The 16194-nt window shown below is 45.9% G+C and overlaps 2 non-coding genes across 2 annotated transcripts; both read right to left on the minus strand.

Annotated features, from left to right (window-relative positions):
- Positions 1-2265: 2265 nt before the first annotated feature.
- Positions 2266-2429, minus strand: LOC135272403 (U1 spliceosomal RNA). The gene has a single exon (XR_010340556.1). It is a non-coding gene; the product is annotated as a U1 spliceosomal RNA (small nuclear RNA).
- Positions 2430-8728: 6299 nt separating this feature from the next.
- Positions 8729-8802, minus strand: TRNAN-GUU (transfer RNA asparagine (anticodon GUU)). Its single transcript has one exon. It is a non-coding gene; the product is annotated as a tRNA-Asn (tRNA).
- Positions 8803-16194: the final 7392 nt, after the last annotated feature.

Raw genomic sequence — 16194 nt, forward strand, 5'->3', positions numbered from 1 at the left:
CACCTGACACGCATCAGCACCCTGGCAGATTCCTTAACACCCCTTCTCAAATGGCATTGGAAATTCATCTCTTTTTAACTCCCGCAAGTATCTCATTGGTTTTGTCCCTGCGCTACATGAACACGAATATTCCACTACACAAGAAAGCCCCAGGCCTGGTGATGGCGCTTCTGGGCATTTTGCCAACCTCTCCCAGGGTGTGTTTTCTGACCCCACTCACTTGTGATTTGTAATGTCCTAGTGAATAGAAACTCCCCGGCTCACACTGAAGTAACGGAGGACGGGGTCAGGATGGGTGCCGGTTGGTTGTGGTCGGTCAGGTAGTGGGGGTGGGTGGGACGGCCTATGGCGTCCCCTGGTGGCTACCCCGGGAATGGCACTCAGATCCGCATGTCCGGAGAAGCCTCTGCCATTCCGACCGGGGTGCGGGTGCAGAAACCCTGCGGCTCCAAAGAAACCTGGCTAGAAAGCACAGGATGCCCACGGAGTGTTCAGGACACTGCGAGTGGAAGCCCTACGGACTGATGCAGTTGGATGATGAGCCATTTACTTCTCCAACCCCAGCAGCAGACACTGCCTTGCTCAAACATAAAATATATGAAGCAAAACCGAAAGCAACTTTCAGTGCTTTACTGATAAGCAAACAGGTTTTGAGAATGTTTAAGAAATGTCCCTTGATCCGGGACGGTCATCACTAACGTATGCTTCGGATTCCTGATGGAGAGGTTTCTGAACAAAAGCAGCCCACCAATCCAGTGGCTAAGAACTGCTTGGATATTGGTTTCCAGGCCCATGCAACATACCGAGGTTCTGACAAAGACGTGGGCTTCTGTCTGCCTTTGGGAAGGCTGATGCGTCAGATAAAAAAAGTTTTTTAAATTTTTCTTGTTGGAAGCATTGATGATCAAAAGCTTAGTCAGGGTATCCCTCTTTGCCAGAAAGGCTCATTCCTGGATAACCCTGTCCCACGCTGGGGACGGGAGGAAAGGAGCCGCCTTTCTAAGGAATGTTTAAGAGTGCCTGGCTGGGGGCGGTGGCTCACGCTTATAATCCCAGCACTTTGGGAGGCTGAGGCGGGTGGATCACGAGGTCAAGAGATCGAGACCATCCTGGTTAACATGGTGAAACCCCGTCTCTACTAAAAATACAAAAATTAGCTGGGCACGGTGGCACGTGCCTGTAGTCCCAGCTACTCGGGAGGCTGAGGCAGGAGAATTGCTTGAACTCAGGAGGCAGAGGTTGTGGTGAGCCGAGATCGCGCCATCGCACTCCAGCCTAGGTAACAAGAGTGAAACTCCGTCTCAAAAAAAAAAGAGAGTGCCTAAAAGTCCAATGGAAAGGGCATTACAGCCAGGTGTGGTGGCTCACACCTGTAATCCCAGCACCTCACAAGGCAGAGGTGGGTGGATCGCCTGAGTCCAGGAGTTCCAGACCAGCCTGGGCAACATGGCAAAACCCGACCTCTACTGAAAAGGTGTTGTGGTATGTGCCTGTAATTCCAGCTACTCAGGAGGCTGAGGCATGAGAATCATTTAAACCTGAGAGGCGGAGGTTGCAGTGAGCTAAGATTGCACCACTGCACTCCAGCCTGGGTGATAAAGTGAGACTCTGTCTCAAGAAGAAAAAAGGGCATCACAGAGTGACCAGAGAGGAGAGAGTGAGAGGCCTCAGTTAAGTCTCCAGCTGCTGTGACTTGTTGAATCACCTCTAGTCTTGAAAAAAGGGCATCACAGAGTGACCAGAGAGAAGGAGAGAGTGAGAGGCCTCAGTTACAAGTCTCCAGCTGCTGTGACTTGTTGAATCACCTCTAGTCTTGAGAATACCATGAAATTAGTTTTCTCAGACGTAAATCGATGAGAAATAATAATAATGACATTGCACTTGATCATTTGATGCCCTTAGACATTTATAGGACCGTGGATGGTAATGTTTTCAAGAGAAAAAAATAAAGGCTGGTGCAGAACAGTTAAGTGCACTGTAATTTGGATACATCCGCTTTTGGGCATTTAAATCATGGGTCAGGAATTGAGGGCAAGAGGGCAGGTTGGAATCCTGACAGCAGGTGGGGGACGTTACCCTTTTAAATTTTCCAACTGCGTCATGGTGTTTACCACCCTTATTTCAGCAACATCCGCTGTGGTCTGAAATAACAAGGTCTGGAAGTGACCAAACAGCAAACCACACCATAGAATCAGTACAAACCTCTGCGACTATTAGCAGAAACACACGCTTATCTGTTATTCATACTGCAAAAAAAAAAAAAAACAGGGGAAAGCGCGAACGCAGTCCCCCACTACTACAAATTATGCAATCGAGTTTCCCACATTTGGGGAAATCGCAGGGGTCAGCACATCCGGAGTGCAATGGATAAGCCTCGCCCTGGGAAAACCACCTTCGTGATCATGGTATCCCCCCTGCCAGGTAAGTATGAGTTCCTCTGCCTCCGCCCCGACACAGCCTCATACGCCTCACCCTTTACACGCACGGTCACTCGCCGTGGGCACCGCACCCCCAGCCCTCCTAGCCCTGACACACAGCTGGGACTCTCGGGTCCGACTAGCTGTCCTGGACTCGCTCCCACAAAACAGAAAAGCCTTCCTGGCGAAGCAGCAGGTGGCCAAGCAGCAGCCCCTGAGCCGCCTCATCTACATAGACGTCGCTCTCTCCGTGATGTCACCGACAGCGCCTTCCCAGTCCCCTCTGCTCCTCCACCACTCAGCCACCAACCCGCTGTCAGAGCTGGTGGGGAAGTGACGTCGGCCTCTCCCTTCCTTCCCTCCCCCGGTCTGTTCGCTCCCAAAGAAGCGTGTCCTTATTCTATGTTGCCGAGCCCCATTCTTCAAATAATGGTTTTTAATTCGCAGACTAGAACGTTTAGGGTTACAAAGGAAACTGGTTCTTTTCACATCCTTATCCTTGTGATGTAGCATTCCCCTTGAAATTGGAAGCCGTTCAGTATCCGAGAGAAACCATATTTATGAAGCTAGACGGCTCCGATGCCTGCACAGCAGCCGTCCAGGTCAGAACCGCAGTCTCACCTGTCTTGGTGGAATGCTGCGGTCCTCCCAGGAATACAAACCAGCGATAACGGTTTTATCGCTCGTAATGTTGTAAAAACAGTTGCCCAGTTTCATGAATCTTGTAGGGTTTTTTTTCCTCCAAATTCAGTATTGTAGAAACATATGCTGCCCGAGAAGAGACGATTGGACACTCTCACGCGTGGCGCCGGACAACGTCATCTCCTGCACAGCCTTCTCCAGACCTCAGTGCTGACCTCATGTTCGTATTTTATATTCTGCAAAGACAAAAACAAAATAATCCACATTTGACACAAACACCTGGGATACATCTTGTGTGACGTGTTTAACAAACGCCTGGATCTTCTTTCCCCGTATTGGATTATAACGCAGGAAACGCTGTGAAGTAAGCAAAGCTGGAATGCCCAAGTCAAAGACCGTTTGAATATTTACAAGTAGATTTGAGACAGGAATAGTACAGAGTGGTCACAGGACAACAAATTCTAGGCAGCAGATTTACGTGACTCGAGGCTATGAGCTAAGATGTTGAAAAACCAGGGTGTAGACAAGCTGGCTGAGACTGACTGGACCCAATGTGGTGCTGGATTTGACGTGGGTTTCACCTAGGACCTCACTATATGCTCATTAACATACGAAATCACACACCCACCAGTGCCAGGACAGTTCTGAGATCACCAATATTTCATATAAAAATGGGTGGCATCACAGCCAAGAAATCTCCACCTTTACCCAGGAATTTTCATGAATATTCCACTCCTTGTTTGAAGAAAACGTCAAGATGAAACCGCAGACCCCATTGTTCTCTCTCCTGGGTTTGCCCAAACTCCCCTTTCTTGAGTGTGTACTTTTTGCTTTGCAATAAATCTCTTCTTTAACTATTTACTGACTCATCTTTGACTTCCTTCTTGAGATGGTGTCAAGAGCCTGGACACCACAGCTGGGGTCGAGATCCCACCAGTGTTCGGGGACCTCCCCCGGCCCACCAGTATCAGATTCTATTCCATTGCTCAAATCACAAAACATCGAGTGGTGAGCTCTTTGGAGACCATAACGCACAGATTCCGTGGCATGGTGGCCAGTTAGGCCACTGGAAGGCGTGGCAAAATGTTGAAAATGATGGATTAGGTGACAGTGTAGCAACGGCCAAATACTAAATACTTGATCCAGGCCCCATTTCCTGGATACTGACAGGGAGACGCACTGTCCAGGCGGTAGCGGAGAAATATTCTCTGGGTATCTGACCAGGCTTTGCAGAAAGAACTGGCACCATCCTGCAGATATGACCACCTGAAGGGGTTCTTCCTGCCCACCGTACAAACAAAATCAGTTCATGGAGACCATGGATTGCAGTAAAGAGTTTAACTGACACAGGCCAGCCATGACATGTGGGAGACAGAGTTACTACTCAAATCAATCTTACTGAAGACTCGGAGGTAAGGGGTCTTTCAAAAATAGTTTGGTGGGGAGGGGGCTAGGGTTTGGGTAGTGCTGACTGTTGGGGATGAAATCTCAGGGGTGTGGAAAATGGCCCTCTTGCACTGAGTCAGCTTCTGGGTGGGGCCTGAGGGACTGGTTGATTTTCGGGCCAAATGGTGACATCCGGTAGTCAGAAATGCAAAAGCCTGAAAAGATATCTCAAGAGGCCAATCTTAGGTTCTACAACAGTGATGTTCTTCCCAGCAGTAATTGGGGAAGCTGCAAATCTTGTGACCTCTGGAATAATGGCTAGGAATGATCTAACGAGGCATACATCTTAGTAGAATTCAGGCCCCTTTCATCCTCCTAACTTGGTGGCCTTTCATTAATTTCACAGGGGTAATTTCATTTTGGGGAAGTTATCATTTAAACCAATCTTTTGGCCATTCCTAACCTTTTTGCCATCAGGGACTGGTTTCATGGAAGACAATTTTTCTACGCAAGGGGGTGGGGGATGGTTTCCGGATGAAACTGTCCACTTCAGGTCATCAGGCATTAGTTAGATGAGACAGGAATAGCACAGGGTGGTCACGGGATTAGTCAGAGTCTCATAAGGAGCATGGAACCTAGATCCCTCACATGCACAGCTCTCAATAGGGTTCGAGCTCCTATAAGAATCTGATGCCGATGCTGATCTGACAAGAGGCAGAGTTCAGGTAGTAACGCTTGAAAGCCTGCAGCTCACCGCCTGCTGTTCGGCTGGGTTCCTAACAGTCCCAGGGACTAGTACCGTCTGTGGCCCTAGGGGTTGGGGACGCCTGATTTCAACTATAAACTCAAATTTTTCCAAAAATAGCTTGGGAGCAATTGCACAGGAATGAGTGAAGGCAGCTAGCCTGCGAGGCTAGAACCAAGATGGAGGCAGCCATGTCAGATTTCTCTTATTGTCATAATTTTGCAAAGTAGTTTCAGAGGGACTACACTGGACGCTTGTTAAAAACCTGAGGCAGATTTTAATGTATGTACTACAGTAGGCAAGAGAGACCAGCAGAGAACCGAGCTCAACTCTCTTTCAATTGGCCATTTAAGTTTAGTAGTAAAAGACTGGTCAATGATAGCAATGCATCGTAACACCTTCAGAAGGAAAGGAGAATGTTTTGTGGACCACTTTGGTTTGCTTTTTTGCGTGTGGCAGTTTTAAGTCATTGGTTTTTAAAATCAGTACTTTTTAATGAAACAACTTGACCAACAATTTGTCACAGAATTTTGAGACCCATTAAAAAAGTTTAATGAGAAAAAAAAAGAAGCAAGAAAAGATGAAGCTTTATAGCCAACCAGCAAGATATTAAAGTCAGTGGATGGAAAATTACTAAGAGGAACTTGATTAGCTATCAAAGGTGGTGGGGAAGACTCTTGCTAAACTCAGCTCAACAGGATTCTTTTCTAAAACTGGACTTGGCAGGCCAGGAACTAACAGAGAAAAGGGCTCAGAGGAAACTGACTGAGGGCTGGTCAAAGATGGTGTCCTCGTCAGCTCTGCACCGAAGCTTCTGCAAATGAACGAAGACCAACACAATGGAAAAAAAATAAAAGCAAAGGCTACATATTCTGAGCTTGCTGTTGCAAGGAGTCAGCCTCTGTTACCTGTGTTTTGGCAGAGACTTGAAGGCAACCAGAAGAGTGGGAAAGATTTTTTTAAAAAAAGGCTTCAGGTCTGCTGGGATCGGGGGCTGCCAGCATGGTGAGGCTGTAGATAGATGAAGAAAATAAAAATATTTTACCCCAGAATATATTTCTTTGGCATATTTCAAAGTAGCTGTCAGAGAGCCGGCAAACAGAAGTAACCCTGTAAAGCTATCTGTGTGTGCGTGTGTGTGTGTGTGTGTGTGTGTGTGTGTGTGTGATGAAGTTTTGCTCTTGTTGTCCGGGCTGGAGTGCAATGGTGCCATCTCGCCTCACTGCAACCTCCGCCTCCCAGGTTCAAGTGATTCTCCTGCCTCAGCCTCCTGAGTAGCTGGGATTACAGGCATGTGCCACCATACCCAGCTAATTTTGTATTTTAGTAGAGACAGACAGGGTATCTCCATGTTGGTTAGGCTAGTCTCAAACTCCCGACCTCAGGTGATCCACCCACCTCGGCCTCCCAAAGTGATGGGATGACAGGCGTGAGCGACTGCTACCAGCGAAAATTCTTTTGTAGGGGAAATTTACACCTGCAGAGAATCTGCATTAATCCAGCCTTCTCGTGTCAGGATTGAAAAATAAAAATAAGCTTTAAGCCCTACAACTGGACTCCCTCTAGGCTGACAGGACCGCAGAGAAACCTTGAAAACCGAGTTTCTGGCTATGACAGAATCGGAGGTTGCACATCGCACTTGCTCCCTTAAAACCCCTCCCTCACTAACTGCCATTATGAGGCAACGTGCAAGCGCACAAGGGCCGAAGTAACTAAGCAATCTCCCTATCAAGCGAAAGGCAAACACTGCCTAAAGATTAGCCGTTCTGGTGAAGAGAAGGAAAAAAACACACAGAAAAAGACCCAGTGTATCCACCAAACTAATACTGATGTCATCTCCCGGAGGTCAGGCCGCTCTCCCCTCTCTGAGAGTGTTACTGTGCTTAATAAACTTTGCTTTGCTGCTTTGTGTGTGTCATGTGCAGTTCTTTGTTTGGGACACCAGGAACCTGGAACTGCATGGCACCATCTGGTAACAATTAGGCTTGTTTTTCCTCAGGGTTAACAAACCAGCCCTTTGGAAAGACCTGCTTCGCCACTGTTACCAACTAACGGCCTGAGGCTTTCCCTCCCTTCTGTGGTTTTGATAAAAAACCAGCATTCCCTTCTGATAAGTGACCACCGACCTAGGAATGAATCCGGCCAGCCTACAGAGGATGTACAGCGATGGTTTTCATGTCCTCTGCTTCAGCGTTTGACGTCAGAAGGCCACAAACGCCACTCTCAGATGATTCCTCATGCCACCGTTTTATGAACATGGGTCCCATGGAGAGGCACGCAGCTTAATTGCACATCTGCACATTTTTCCTGTTATAAATATTCATATTGGAATATTATTTGGTACTGCTCCCGTGAAAGATACGTTCTCAGAGTGTCCTCAGATTAGAAGCATGATATAAACACTGTAATGCAGCAATGGCGCATCCAGTTCCCTACACTATAGAAATGTCTGCGGGGAAGACACGACCACAATGACCACAGCCAGGTGTACAAGAGTGGTGACTGCAGAGTTCTTTGTCATCCTAAAACTGAAACCAACCTCATCTCAAAAACTTTTTTTTGAGATGGAGTCTTGCTCTGTTGCCCAGGCTGGAGTGTAGTGGTGCAATCTCAGCTCACTGCAGCCTCCATCTCCCAGGTTCAAACAATTCTCCTTCCTCAGCCTCCCGAGTAGCTGGGATTACAGGCACCTATAATTGTTAGAGCGATTGCTCTATCAGTGTGAACATGGGTCCCATGGAGAGGCACATCTGCACATTTTTCCTTTTATAGATATTCATATTGTAATATTATCTGGCACTGCTCCCGTGAAAGATACATTTGCAGAATGTACTCAAATTAGAGGCATACAAACTCTATAATGTATCATTGGTGCATCCAGTTCTCTACACTACAGAAATATCAAATCCAGGCACATCCTGGAGATACTACTGGCCTCCTATTGTTAAAAAATGAAAAACTAGGCCGGGCGCAGTGGCTCAAGTCTGTAATCCCAGCACTTTGGGAGGCCGAGGCAGGCGGATCGCGAGGTCAAGAGATCGAGACTATCCTGGTCAACATGGTGAAACCCCGTCTCTACTAAAAATACAAAAATTAGCTGGCCATGGTGGTGTGCGCCTGTAGTCCCAGCTACTCAGGAGGCTGAGGCAGGAGAATTGCCTGAACCCAGGAGGCGGAGGTTGCAGTGAGCCGAGATCGCCCCATTGAGCCTGGGTAACGAGCGAAACTCCGTCTCAAAAAAAAGAAAAAAAGAAAAACTAGAGGCACATAAATTACTCGTTTAAGCGAATAACGGACTGAATTAGGATTTTATCACACCAGAAGTGTGTTCCTAGCTCTCTGTTTCAGGATTCCTGAGTTGCACAGGTGTAAACCTGGCACTTCAGAAGACATCTGGTTAAGAATCTGGTCGGGGAGGTGGGCTGGGCTTTGACTCGGATCAGTCATAAATTAGTGGCTTAGGACTTCAGGAAGATAAAATCTACACCACTTATCTAGTGATTGACAAATCGTGAATGCTTTAAAAGTTCCAAACTAGCGTCCCTGGGTGGGCTCGAACCACCAACCTTTCGGTTAACAGCCGAACGCGCTAACCGATTGCGCCACAGAGACAGGTGCTGTGTCTCTACTGGGCACTACAGGTAGGGCTCACTCACTAAACTTCCTCCGTCTAGTCCATCGTCACAGCCCGCCGGCAGGACGACTGAGCAAGGCCTTGGAAAACCGGAGAGACCGGAGCGGTCACGCTGGACACCCGCGCGCTGGGAGATTCCGGAGCGAGGACAGATGAATGGCCTTCGCCCACCCCGCCCCTCGCCTGTTTCAGAAGCCCCCGGAATCTCCCTGGTCCGACCCCGCCTGAGCCCCCTAGGGGCCCAAGGGAAGCTGAGCGCACGGCGGGCTCCCGGGATGGCTCTTCCCGTTCTTTGCGCCGCCTTCACCCAGTGAGGGAGCCTCTGCCCACCCTGCCCAGTCGCTATCGGGGCCGCTGTGGAGCTTCCGCTACCATCTTCGGATCCTGTGTCCCGCACGGGGGCTCCACCAGGGCAGAGATGGGGTGAGGGTCGCTCGCGGGTCCCCTGGCGGGGAGCAGGGGCTGGCGCTCAGCAGGGCGCACGACTAGGACTTGAAGAATTAATGCATCCTCGCCTTTAGCTTTTAGTCCTCTGAAGAGCCCTGAGAACGGAAATCAGGGGGGCTTTTTCCACGGGGAAGTTATTTTCACAAAGGGTTTATTGACGTTGATTGCTCGGCACCCCGCGGGCGGCAACGGGCAGGGTCTCCAGTGCATCTACCGCGCGGTGGGGCCGGGGCGCAGCTGGACGGCGGTGGGTCCTGGCGGGAGGGCGGGAGCCGGGAAGAGAAAAGCAAAAGCAGAAACAGAAGCCGGGGAGCGGTGGGCCAGACATCCAGACCTCCTGAAAGGCTCCCGCGGAGGCACAGGCGGGACCTTCTGGAAGTGAGAATTGGTTTTTTGGTTTTGAGGGGATTTTGTTTTTGTTTTGTTTTGTTTTCATTGTAGCAGAATAAGGAAATGGAGAAAGAACCTGAAAGCACCCCCAAAGGCGAGGACCTATTGCTCCTCAAGAATAAGATCTTCCAGAAGAACTAGGCGTCTGGGAACCCCGAAATCTTTGGAGGAGTAGCGTCTCATGACCCTCAGCGTTCCTTTTGGCAAAGGACTTGCTTCCATTGTTTGTTTGTTCCACTGTCTGTTTGTTAAATAAATAAAACCCTTTTCTTATATCTTTATAATTACAAACAATGCTGCAGTCATCATTCTGTTCACTTCTCACTGGCCACTGTGTGCTTCTATAGGGAAAGGCCTGGAGAGCAGTTGTTCCAGCAGAGTGATCACATGGTTTTTATTTCATTCCATTTTTTTTCTTTGTTGCTTTATTAGCTATAACGCTTTCCTTATTTCAGCGACTGCTTTAGGGTTTCTGGGACACATCTTTAATTCACCACAGTCAGCTTTCAAGTGACATGACACCTCCCTTTCTGCCCTTTATCTTAGTGTTACCATGTGTTTTTATTTTACCCGTTATGTTTGTAATTCATTATTATTACTTTTATTTATTACGTCAAATATTTTTTAGAAATATTTAAATTCTAATTTAATTTAATCTAATCTGATCTGATCTAATTTAAATAAGAAAACGTGCAGTACATGCTTTCTAAAAGCCATTTCTAATATTCACTTCTTTGTGTAGGTCCACATTTTTATCTGGTATCCTTTTGCTTCCACCTGGAGGACTCTTAAGATTTCTTGCAGAGAGGTTTGGTGAATTATTTTAGCTTCTGTATGTTTTCTTTTTCCTTTTTTTTTTTTTTTGAGTCGGAGTCTCACTCTGTCCCCCAGGCTGAAGTGCAATGGTGCGGTCCTGGCTCACTGCAACCTCCACCTCCTGGGTTCTAGCGATTCTCCTGCCTCAGCCTCCGAGTAGCTGAGATTACAGGTGCCCACCACCATGCCTGACCAATTTTTGTATATTTATAGAGAAGAGGTTTCACCATGTTGACCAGGCTCGTCTTGAACTCCTGACCTCATGATCTGCCCGCCTCAACCTCCCAAAGTGCTGGGATTACAGGTGTGAGCCACCATGCCCAGCTGATAGTTATCATTTAAAGTTATTTCCCTATTAAATATTTTTATTATCTGTGAATTTCAGATTTTCCTAAGTAAGAACCTTAAGGTTACTCTGGGCATGGTGACTCATACCTCATGAAGCCAGTACTTTGAGAGGCTGAGGTGGGTGGATCTTGAATCCCGGAATTCAAGATCACCCCTTCAAAACCCTGCCTTTACAATACAAAACTAAACCAAAAAAAAAAAAAAAACTCTTAAGATTAGATAAATGGTTGGTTGTTTGTTTTGGCCAATAACTCAAGACTTAGCTATTTTCATTAAACAAACAATATTAATTGCCTTATTTATCAAAAATTACACAAACAAAGATAATTCTCTTTTGGGCCACATTCATAGCTTTATAACCCTCATTTCAAATTGACACCTTATACTACATAGCAGAGATAAATATAAAACCACTTGACCAGTAAATTTCAATGAAAAGGTATGTTGTCAATTCTGAAGCCATTTCTAATTCTCTTTTACCAATAATTTTAAAACCAGTTTATTTACTAAAGATTTACTTAGGTGACATGAACTTGTAAAAGCATTTGTCTTCAAGTCTATTTTTTCTGATGGTGTATTTCATTTAAGTGCTTTTTTTCCCTTTAAGTCAATTAAATCGAGTTTTTAAAATGTGTTTTTAGTACTGAAACATATATACGACACGTAATTATATAATGCATTAGACGTGCTGATAGGAGTAGATCTTATACATTCAGAAGAACTCTTCTGTTTCCTCCTGTTTTAGACTTCCAATTTTTTGATCACCTGTTTCGTTGCTCTAGGCAGTTGTCAGCTAGAGAGTCCTAATTTATATATTAAGGAACAACTCTTAGGTGAAACATCAGATAGCAAAATTTAGATATCAAAGTATAGTGAGAAAGAGTCTGGTGTACTAGAGGGAGATTAAAAATGGATGCCAAATCAAACATAACATTACAGAAATCTATCCTAGGATTGCATAAGTAGACCAATTATATTTAGATAGTTCTCAATTTAGTCTCTATCTTTTAATTGGACCTGAGCTCTCAGCAGAGCTCACACTGAATCCTAAATCTTCAAAAGATAGAATTACCCTGGGCTAGGCCACATAATTATTTTATAGTGCATTTTGTTACAAAGACACCCTTTCTTATCTTAAACACCCCAGGAGTATCCTCTGTTGTAATAACTATTTTAGTCAATACTTAGTAAAAAAAAAAAAAAAATCGGTAGCACAGTACAAAAGCAAGCACTTTAAGATCTGAGAGGAACTTTTCTGTTTACACCCTTGGGATTCCATAAGAAAAAACAGAGGTTTCTACCAAAAATAAGTCTGGCAATCCCGCCATTTTCATTAAGAAATCCCAGGCTGTTAGGAACTATTTCAGGTCCCTCATGCAGCAGAGGGTGGCCAGGGAAAGGAGAGACAGACAGAAGTAAACGGAGAAAACAGAATTCGGTCAGCTGAGAAGAAAAAGGACTTTTTCTCAAACAACAAGGTCCAAGAAGACAAAAAAGTATTAATGACTTTTAAATAAATATATATTTTAACATATATTAACATTTATAAATATGTGTGCATATTATAATTTTTAATATACATATACATATATTGAAATATACATATTAAAAATCCTTTTAGCCTCCATTACTGTACTTCAGCTGGGACAAACAGCTGATATTTCAAAAGCAACCCAAATATCAGTTGGAAAGAAATTGATTTAGGAACCAAACCAGGTTGTCATGGTGAAAAGCGGGGCAGAACCTGAGCTACTGAACTGCAGCCTGGGGCACGAGGTGGCAGCCATCGCTCTGTTAGTTTGGTCTGGCTCACAAAAGTGGCTCTGTGATATAAATAAAGACCCTGAAGTAGTCAAAACCTTTATTTTCTTGATGGCTGCTTTTTTTCCCCAGGTCTCCCTCTTTTTTTAATTTTAATTTTATTATTATTTTATCTTTTTTTTAACCACCCAGTTCCTACACTTTAGCTGTGGAATTTTTATTTTTAATTAATTTTTTTTTTCACAAAATTATCCGATTCAGAGGCCTTGTTCCCCGTAATTTGGAACTTTTTTTTTGGATTTGATCAAGTCAGATGGTCAAACCCAATGGAAAAGAAGAAGGAAATAAAACCAGACCAGAAAGTTAAGAAAATCAATGATCGCACAATTCACATGACTGCTGAGCGCTCTAGTGGGAAGGGGAAATTATGATCAGTTGGTTTCTAATCTTGAGTCATTCAGGAGAATTTCCAAGACAAAACACAGATTCGGTTATTTACCTAGGAATGGGGACCAGGCTGCAGACTGCTCTGTACCATCCCAGAAGCAGGAAAAAACTCAAACTCTCCTTCCCTGTTAGAAGTGAGCTGAGGAGGGTGCAGGCAAAAAATAAAAAAAGAAGTGAGCTGAAACGCCAGAAAGGAACTGCCTGCTCTCCACCATCATGGAAGCAGGAAAACTTGCTTCATTGTTGGCAGCAGGTAAAACTCCAGAAAATGAGTTGTACAGCAAAATAAACCTTAGATTTCAACCAAATTTTGGGAAATCAGGATTCTCTGGAGGTGGGGATCTCTGAGGTCTCAGCAAATTGTCCTGTTGGTTTGAGCAATAAAGGTAGCTCAAGCTGGTACCAAGCACCGATTGGAGATTTGTCAAAGGTCAGGGCACCTCCACTCAGAATCCCTTCATGGTTATCAGTTGTAAACCAAAAAGGATGTGAGACAGATGTGAATTGATTCAGAAGGCTTATGTCAGACTCTGACTCATAGGTAATTTAGTCTTCCTAGAGGTATAGCAGCCAGGTGCAAATTGTGGGGACCTGGCAATAGTTTAGGTATGACAGAGATTAAAGAATTTGTCTAAGCAATACCTTGGCAACTTTGGGAGCCAGCTTGTAATCCTGGAGGGATTAATGCTTGGCCTGAGATGTGACAACCACTCCTCCAGGTTGTCTTTTAACATGAGAAGTAAGCTCTAGTGTGTTTCTGTAGTGTGGAACGTTTAGAAATAATATCCTTGTCACATTTGCCAATACCCATGGCTGATCTAGACAAAATACCATCCAGTCACTGTTTAGCCCTGATTTGCATGTGAGGCTTTGGGCTGGTCCTCTGGTAACTTCTCACTATGCAGTGGGGATGCAGTAACTGGAACTTCAGAAGGAAGACTTACTAGATACCTCAAAAGTGGTGAAGATATTAGAAGCCCTGGCGTTAGGGCTCAAGGAAGAGCAAGGTTTGTGGGTAATAATCTGTATAAAACTGATAGAAAGCTATAAGGAGGGCTCTTAGAACTTTGGAGTAGGTGAAGGTTAGAGCCTTGATGAATTAGGGGCCTGTGACTTCTAATACAATCAGTTGCCTGTACGCAGCCACCTTCAGCAGTGCTATCTGGCTCTAGAGAGCCATAGCGTTCCAGGAGAGGAGAGAAAGCTGCACAAAGCCCTCATGGTTGTATCTGCCAATCTAGACAGACATAATAGCATGCAGGGACAAAGCGAAAGAGAAGACTAGGCAGAGACAAAGTGAATCTGTTTACCACATATGGCAAATGCATTTAAAAATATTGTTAGCGCACATCTGCACGTAGCACTAATTATGAAGTTGTTGGACTGAGGACTTTACTTCTTTGACTGTGACTCTCACCATCTTCAAAGTCAGCAACGAAGAATTTCTTCCTCCTCGAATCACTAACATGTTTTGGATCTCTGACTTCCTAGTTCACTGACCTCTGACCTCTAGACCCAGACTTTAAAGGCCCATATGATTAGATTAGCTAGCCTGGATAATCTCCCTATTTTAAAGTTAATTTAATTATATCTGTAAAATCCCTTTGCCGTACAATGTAACATAATCATGGAATTAGCAACCACAGGAAAGCGCAGTGACTTTGAAACCAACCCAATTGTCCCATAGAACTGATGTTTATGGTTTCTTTTGAACAACATAGAAATTGACCCTCTCAGTCTTAAAATTTGAGAAAGTTACATTTGTATTACCTGAGTTCCTGTCTCAGGAAACCAACTATGGGTCTTCCAGAGTGTATCAAAGAACTGAAATTTACCAGAGTACCCACTCTGGACAATGAGATGTGAGACCCCTCATCCCATTCTAATTGCCTAAGCCACCACCTACTTCCTGTTGACCAATTCCTCCTTCTTACCTCTCCCTGCATGTAGTTACATTATTTCTTCCCTGCTCTCTAAACTCCACATTTGAGTTGGTCAGGGAGCTGGATTTGAGACTGATCTCCACCTCCTCAGCTGTAGAACCTGAGGAAAGCCTTCTTTCCTGCCAGAACTACTTGTCTCAGTGACTGGAATTCTGTGCAGTGAGCAGCAAGACTTAAATCAAACCCCTGGTGTTTGCCCAGTAACAACTGTGCTAATACTAGACAAAATAAACGAGAGGTTTTTTTTTTTTTTTTTTTGAGACGGAGTTTCGCTCTTGTTGCCCAGGCTGGAGTGCAATGGCATGATCTCGGCTCACCGCAACCTCCGCCTCCCGGTTCAAGCGATTCTCTTGCCTCAGCCTCCCAAGTAGCAGGGATTACAGACATGCACCACCACGCCCAGCTGATTTTGTATTTTTAGTAGAGACGAGTTTTCTTCATGTTGGTCAGGCTGGTCTTGAACTCCTGACCTCAGGAGATCCGCTGCCTCGGCCTCCCAAAATGCTGGGATTACAGGCGAGAGCCACCACGCGCGGCCTAAACAAGGGACTTTAACACAAGTTACCAAAGACAATGAGGGGTATTTTGTAATGAAAACAGGGTTAATCTATCAGGAAGAAAGTACAATTATAAACACATATGCATCTAACCGAGCCTCAAAACACGGGAAGCAAACGCTGGTAGAATTGAAAGGAGAGGGCTGAGCGGCGGCCGCAGCTGCAGCCGGACACCGGAAACCGCGCGCCGGGAACCTCGAGGGGCGCGCGCGACAACCTCTGCCCGGTGCCTGCCCGGCCGCCTGCGCCCCCGGGAAGCCGCCCGCGCACGATGGGACCGGCAGCTTGAGCAGCGGCTACAGCGGCCTGGAGGAGGACGCGGAGGACTTCTTCACCGCCAGGACCTGCTGCTTCGGGAGAGCGCCCCAGGGCAACGTTGAGAAAGAAGGAAACCAGGCCGGGCGCGGTGGCTCATGCCTGTAATCCCAGCACTTTGGGAGGCCCAGGCGGGAGGATCACGAGGTCAAGAGATCGAAACCATCCTGGTCAACATGGTGAAACCCCGTCTCTACTAAAAATACAAAAATTCGCTGGGCGTGGTGGCGCGCGCCTGTAATCCCAGCTACTCGGGAGGCTGAGGCAGGAGAATTGTTTGAACCCGGGAGGCGGAGGTTGCAGTGAGCCGAGATCGCGCCACTGCACTCCAGCCTGGCACCTGGCT

Source organism: Aotus nancymaae, unplaced genomic scaffold, assembly GCF_030222135.1.
Source record: "Aotus nancymaae isolate 86718 unplaced genomic scaffold, 86718_ANA_hifiasm-v0.15.2.pri h1tg000108l, whole genome shotgun sequence".
Taxonomy (NCBI): domain Eukaryota; kingdom Metazoa; phylum Chordata; class Mammalia; order Primates; family Aotidae; genus Aotus; species Aotus nancymaae.